Below are 6,000 nucleotides of genomic sequence, written 5' to 3' on the forward strand. Positions count from 1 at the left end.
TTTTATCCTAAGGCAAAAGCGCTATTTTACCAACAACAGTGTTAATTTTCAAACAATAGCGCTACAACTATAACAACAGCGCTCAATCCGCTCTACCATAGCGCTACAACTACAAACGCACTAAATCAACTACCCAATAGCGCTACTTCACATCAATAGCGCTCAATTAACCCAGCAATAGCGCTACTTGACCAATAGCGCTAAAACTTACATACAGTAGTGCTAATTCAATGCAAAAGCACTCAAACAGAGGCACAATAGTGCCATTGCGGCACAATAGCACTAATTAATGGAGCAAAAGCGTCAAAACCAAAGTTCCAGCGCTCTTGCTCCGACTTGACTTGGACTCAGCTAAAAACCTAGCAAAAATGCACAAAAATTGAGTTTTCGAATTTGCGTACCGCTAGTCCGTAGTCATCTAGGCGCTGGAACCGTCGGACTCGCTCGAATTTGTGCTCGGTGATCGGAATCAGCATCATAGCTGCTCCTTGCTCCTCCAAACGTCACTATCAGAGCTCTCATTTTCAACTGGTCGTGGTCACAAATGATCCTGTTTTCACCCCTTTCACCCCATTTATACCCTTCATGGTCACCATAACTTCCCCCCTGCTCATCGCCATGGTCCCCGTGAACTTCCCGAGCCCCCCATTTCTCAATGTTTCCCCCGTTTTCTTCTATTTTTCACCCATATGGCTAACTTTTTCTCTTCTACCACCTTGCCAATTTTTGTTCTTTTTCGAGAGATCGCCCGATTTTTTGAAATTTTTTCGGCCCATCTCTCGAGGGGGCATACACCCATTAAATTCACATTTTATGGGGCATTTCTTCCCACCTATTTTTCTTTCTTTGAAACGACGCGATAAATCGCACCGTCTCAAAGAGGGGCAAATGTAGTCACACAAATCTGTCCAGCTTAATTAAATAAATATTTGCTATTTATTTGATTAAAAATCCACTAGCCATCAATTAATTAAATTTAATATTTAATTAATTCATCCCCAAACATTCTTCTATTTTAATTAAATAAATTATTCAATTTATTTTAATTCATTCATTAAATCAAATTCAAATCAATTAAATAAATAAAATCTATTTATTTAATTAAAATCCCCTTTTCCTCTTTTAAATAAATTAATAAAACATTTATTTAAATCATTATCCCCCCCCCACTTGCGTTTTTCTACAAATGCAACTTGCACACATTTATTGAAATAAATGAATTTTTATTTTAATAAAATCCTATTTTCCCTCACCCACCAAATCCACTTGCAAAATCTAATCCCCTTCTAGATTCTTCTAACCCCCTTCCTAATTAGCCTAATCCATCCCCTAATTATTGTCACATTCCTAAGCAAAATGGAGTCACTTCTCAAAGACTCCAAAGTCTTTGAAAAGCATTTAATGCTTTGTGTGTTCAACAAATTAACCCCCAATGTCTTCCAAGACCACTAATGGCTCTTACATGACCATTTATGGCTCTTACATAACCATTTATGGTTATTTCAAACTTGTCCCCCAAAACATTTATTGTTTTGACCATATTCATCCATTTCACATTTGCACAAGAGTTTATCCATTGGATAAAAGCTTTATTCTTTGAATAAAGATTTTATTCATTCAACCAACCTTGACTCTAAAATCCCAAGGTCATATCAGGCATTTAATGCTTATTCCCTCTATCTCAACCTATCTCACATTGACACTTGTCATTCTGAGATTGGGTTGAAAGCCCTCACATGGATTTGAAATCATTCAATCCTGACCCTTGTTGAGATTGCTCAATCTCAACCATCCATTGCTCCATTTTTCCTATAAATAGAGCCCATTTCTTCATAATCCAGATCCTGAAAACTTGTATGCATCTAAGCTATAGACATTTTAGAGAACATTTTTAGCATAATCATCTAATACCTTGTTATTTTGGTTAAAATATATCATTTTAGCATCAATAGCATAGCATTAGCTTCTCATTTCATATTCGAAGCTCAATATTACAATCTCAATCTTCCATAAGCATCCATAGTGCAAAAAGCTGCTGAGAGCTACACTATTTTGGAACTTGGAGAGGAGAGGAACAAGGGAGAAAGGAACCAAAACCATGTTAAGAGGCATTTGGAGATGCCTCATTATCTTTCCTTCTTTAGTTAGATATATTAGCATGTTTTTGGTATCTCTCTTGGTATGCCTTTTTAGATTAGTTTTTGATTGACTAACACTAACAATCTAACGGTTTTGTGTCTTTTTGTGTTGTTGATCATTCACTAACCTTGTGCCATTTAAGAGGGCATCATGTATAATTGGCAAGTTTTTGCTGATGATGAAGATATTCTTAGGTTCATCCAATGTGTTGATGATTATGATGGACAGAAGATTGATTGCAATGCATTGGTGGAAGTGGTTGACAACAAGGAAACAGTGTTCGGAAACGACTTGGTCCAATTGGAAACAAATGAGATACCTAAAGGGTTGGTAGAGTTAGAGAGTATGTTCAGCTACAATGATAGTCACTTGCATCAGTAGTCTACCACCAAGTTAGAAGAATTGGAGGAGGTAAACCTGGGGATTGAATCATCCCCTAAGTTAGTATACATTGGGAAGAAATTACCCCATCATGTTAGGATTAATCTTATTAATTTATTAAATAGATATAAGCATGGTTTTGCTTGCTCTTATGAAGACGTAAAGGCATATAGACAAGACTTGTTTCAGCATGAAGTCCTTTTACTTCCAGATGCTAAGCCTTTCAAATAGAAGCAGAGACCTATTAACCCCTTGTTAGAAACTAAGATGCAGCAAGAATTGACTAAGTTAAGAGAAGGGGGGATTATCAAACCTATAAGACATTCTTCATGGGTCTCCAACTTAGTCCCGGTAAGAAAGAAAAATGGGAACATTAGATTGTGTGTGGATTTTAGAAATTTAAATGTTGCTTCTTTAAAAGACAATTACTCTTCCCCCAATATGGAAGCCATGCTATAGAGAGTAACTGGTTGTGATCTTTTGTCCATGATGGATGGTTTTTCAGGATACAATCAAGTGTTGGTGAGAATCTGAACAGTTCAAAACAACTTTCACTACTCCATGGGGAACATATGTCTATGTAAGAATGCCATTTGGATTAAAAAATATTGGAGCTACATTTCATAGAGCTATGGATGTAGCCTTTAAAGAATTCATCAACATCATCATGGTAGTTTATCAAGATGATTTAACTTGCTTCTCTAAAAGGGTCGATGACCACTGTGGACATTTAGAAAAAGTGTTCAATAAGGCTTTGGAATTTGGTGTGTCATTAAATCCCAAGAAGTGTCATTTTGGGGTCACCGAAGGAAAATTATTGGGGCATATTGTTTCCAAAGAAGGGGTAAGAATTGACCCTAAAAGAATTGAAGCAATAAACAATGTGCCTGCACCAAGAAATGTTAAAGGTATTCAATCTTTTTTGGGCAAGGTTAACTTTGTTAGAAGATTTATTGCAAATTTTGTTGAGATAGTGAAGCCCATTGTAAAATTGCTTAAAAAGGATACAACATTTTGTTGGGACCAAGAAGCATCAAGGGCGTTTGATGAGATTAAAAAGGCCATTTAGGAAGCACCAGTGCTGAAATCTCCTGATTACAGTAAGCCCTTTTCTCTGTTCTCTTTTGCTTCATACCATACAGTATCTACAGTTTTGTTACAAAAAGATGATGAGGGATATGAACATCCCATAGCCTTCTATAGTAAGTCTTTGCAAGCAACAGAATTGAAGTATGAAACCATGGAAAAATAGGCTTATGCTTTGGTTAAAGTTGTTAAGGCTTTCGGGCCATACCTTGTGAATGCAAAGGTCACTGCTTATGTCCCACATGCTGTAGTTAAGGATATTTTGTCCCAATCTGAGGTAATAGGAAGAAGGTGTAGGTGGATCAATAGGATCCAAGAATTTGACTTGGAAATAAAGATCACCAAATTGGTGAGAGGCTTAGGTCTAGCCAAGCTTATGACTGAATCTAATCTTCTGAATGTTGAGATAAATAATGTTGAAATCAAAAATATTTTAGTCACTGGTATTGAAAAGCAACCTTGGTATTCAAAGGTACTACATTTCTTAAGAGATGCAACATTTGCAGAAGGGATGACACACAATCAAAGAAGAACCCTAAAATTGAAGTCTCAGAAATATGTTCTCATTCAGAGTGACTTGTTTTGGAGAAGTAGAGATGGAAGGTTACTGATGTGTTTAGATGAATTCTAGGCAAAGAGAATGCCGATTGAAATGCATGATTGAATATGCGGGGGTCATTATTCTGCCAAGACAACTGCTGGAAAAATAGCTCGAGCTGGGTATTACTAGCCTACCCTTTTCAAGGATGCTCATGAATATGTCAGGACATGTGACCCATGCCAAAGGTTTTCATCCAAGATAAAATATGAAGGAGCTCTACCCTTGAATCTAGTTATAGTGGAAGAACCTTTTGTCCAATGGGGAATAGACTTTATTGGAGACATTGTTGAAAAATTAGGAAGAGGTCACAGGTGGATTATAGTAGCTACATATTATTTTACAAAGTGGATTGAAGCTATTCCCACCAGAAGAGCTACAAGTAAAATTGTTATTAATTTCTTGATGGATTGTATCATAACTATATTTGGGGTTCCTATGAAATTAGTAATGGACAATGCTATGAGTTTTAGGTCAGAAGAATTTGTCAATTTTTGCACTAGTCATGGGATACTCATGTCTTACTCTTCACCCTATCATCCTCAAGGGAATGGACAAGAAGAATCTAGTAATAAAAGCCTCTTGAATATTATCAAGAAAATCTTAGAAGAAAATAGGAGGTCATGGGATCAAAAGTTGAGACTAGCTTTGTGGGCAGACAAAATTACTATCAAGAAAGCCATTGGAATGTCACCATTTGAATTGGTATATGGTACATAGGCTAGAGTGCCTGTAAACAATCTTCTTCCAGTCTATAGGTTCTTGTAAGCTGAGGACATGGAAATATTAGAGCCTATGGAGGACCGAATGATCCAGATGGTTGAAATGGAAGAAATCAGATCATTAGATCATAAGAGGAATTTGAAGATCCAATTGTAGTCTAAGTACCTTTTTGATAAAAGGACATCATTAAGGAAGTTTCAAATTGGTGATATTGTTCTTCAATGGAATGCAAGAGGACAGGATAAAGGAAAACACAAGAAATTTGAATCATTATGGATTGGACCTTTTGTGGTCTGTGATTTAAATGGAAAGGATTCTTATTTTATGAAAAATATGAATGATGAAGTACAGGAATTTCCAGTGTATGGACAGTTCCTGAAGCATTATTTCTCCTGAGGTCCATGCACAGTAGGTCCTTTGTTTGTATATATTTTGTTTACTTCTTGTTGTTTTTTTTTGGGTTTGTGTTTTGGTCTGCTTCTCTAGAGTTTCCTGAGTTTCTTGTGTTGACCTTGCGATCAACCATCCCTAGTTAGAGCCGCTATTATCACTATTTAAGAAATGGGTTTTCTTTTCCCATGATTGGCTAAGTTTTTGAAATTTTGAGTCTGGTATGCTATTAGTTGCTTCAAATTTGTTCTAGGTCTTTAAGGGTTAAGGGTTTTTAGTTTTTAATTGCTCAAATGTCTGATCAAAAACCCTCTAGCTTCTATTCTTATGTTACTTTATTCACTTAAGTAATGGGTCTTGTGGTCGTGTGAAGTGTCCCCCCTTGTTATTTGCCTAGGCGGTCGTTAAATAATAGTAAAAATCTACGCGTTATGCCTTTTCCTTCTAATGTTGTCAGGTCTAGTAAGTGTCGCCCAACATTCAGATGAATCTATGACTTTTGTTGTTTCATTAGGTGAAGTTGATGGTGTGTTAAGCTATGTGAAATAGCGAAAGGAAAAAGCATGTTCGATTGTGTGTATTGGATCTAGTCTAACGAGACTCCATCTCACTTTGAATCCAATGGCTGGCGTTGATTCACAGCCAAAATATGCCAGCAAGTTACCTTTCATGAAATGGTGAAA

The sequence above is a fragment of the Cryptomeria japonica genome, chromosome 4 (genome assembly GCF_030272615.1).
Source record: "Cryptomeria japonica chromosome 4, Sugi_1.0, whole genome shotgun sequence".
Taxonomy (NCBI): Eukaryota; Viridiplantae; Streptophyta; class Pinopsida; order Cupressales; family Cupressaceae; genus Cryptomeria; species Cryptomeria japonica.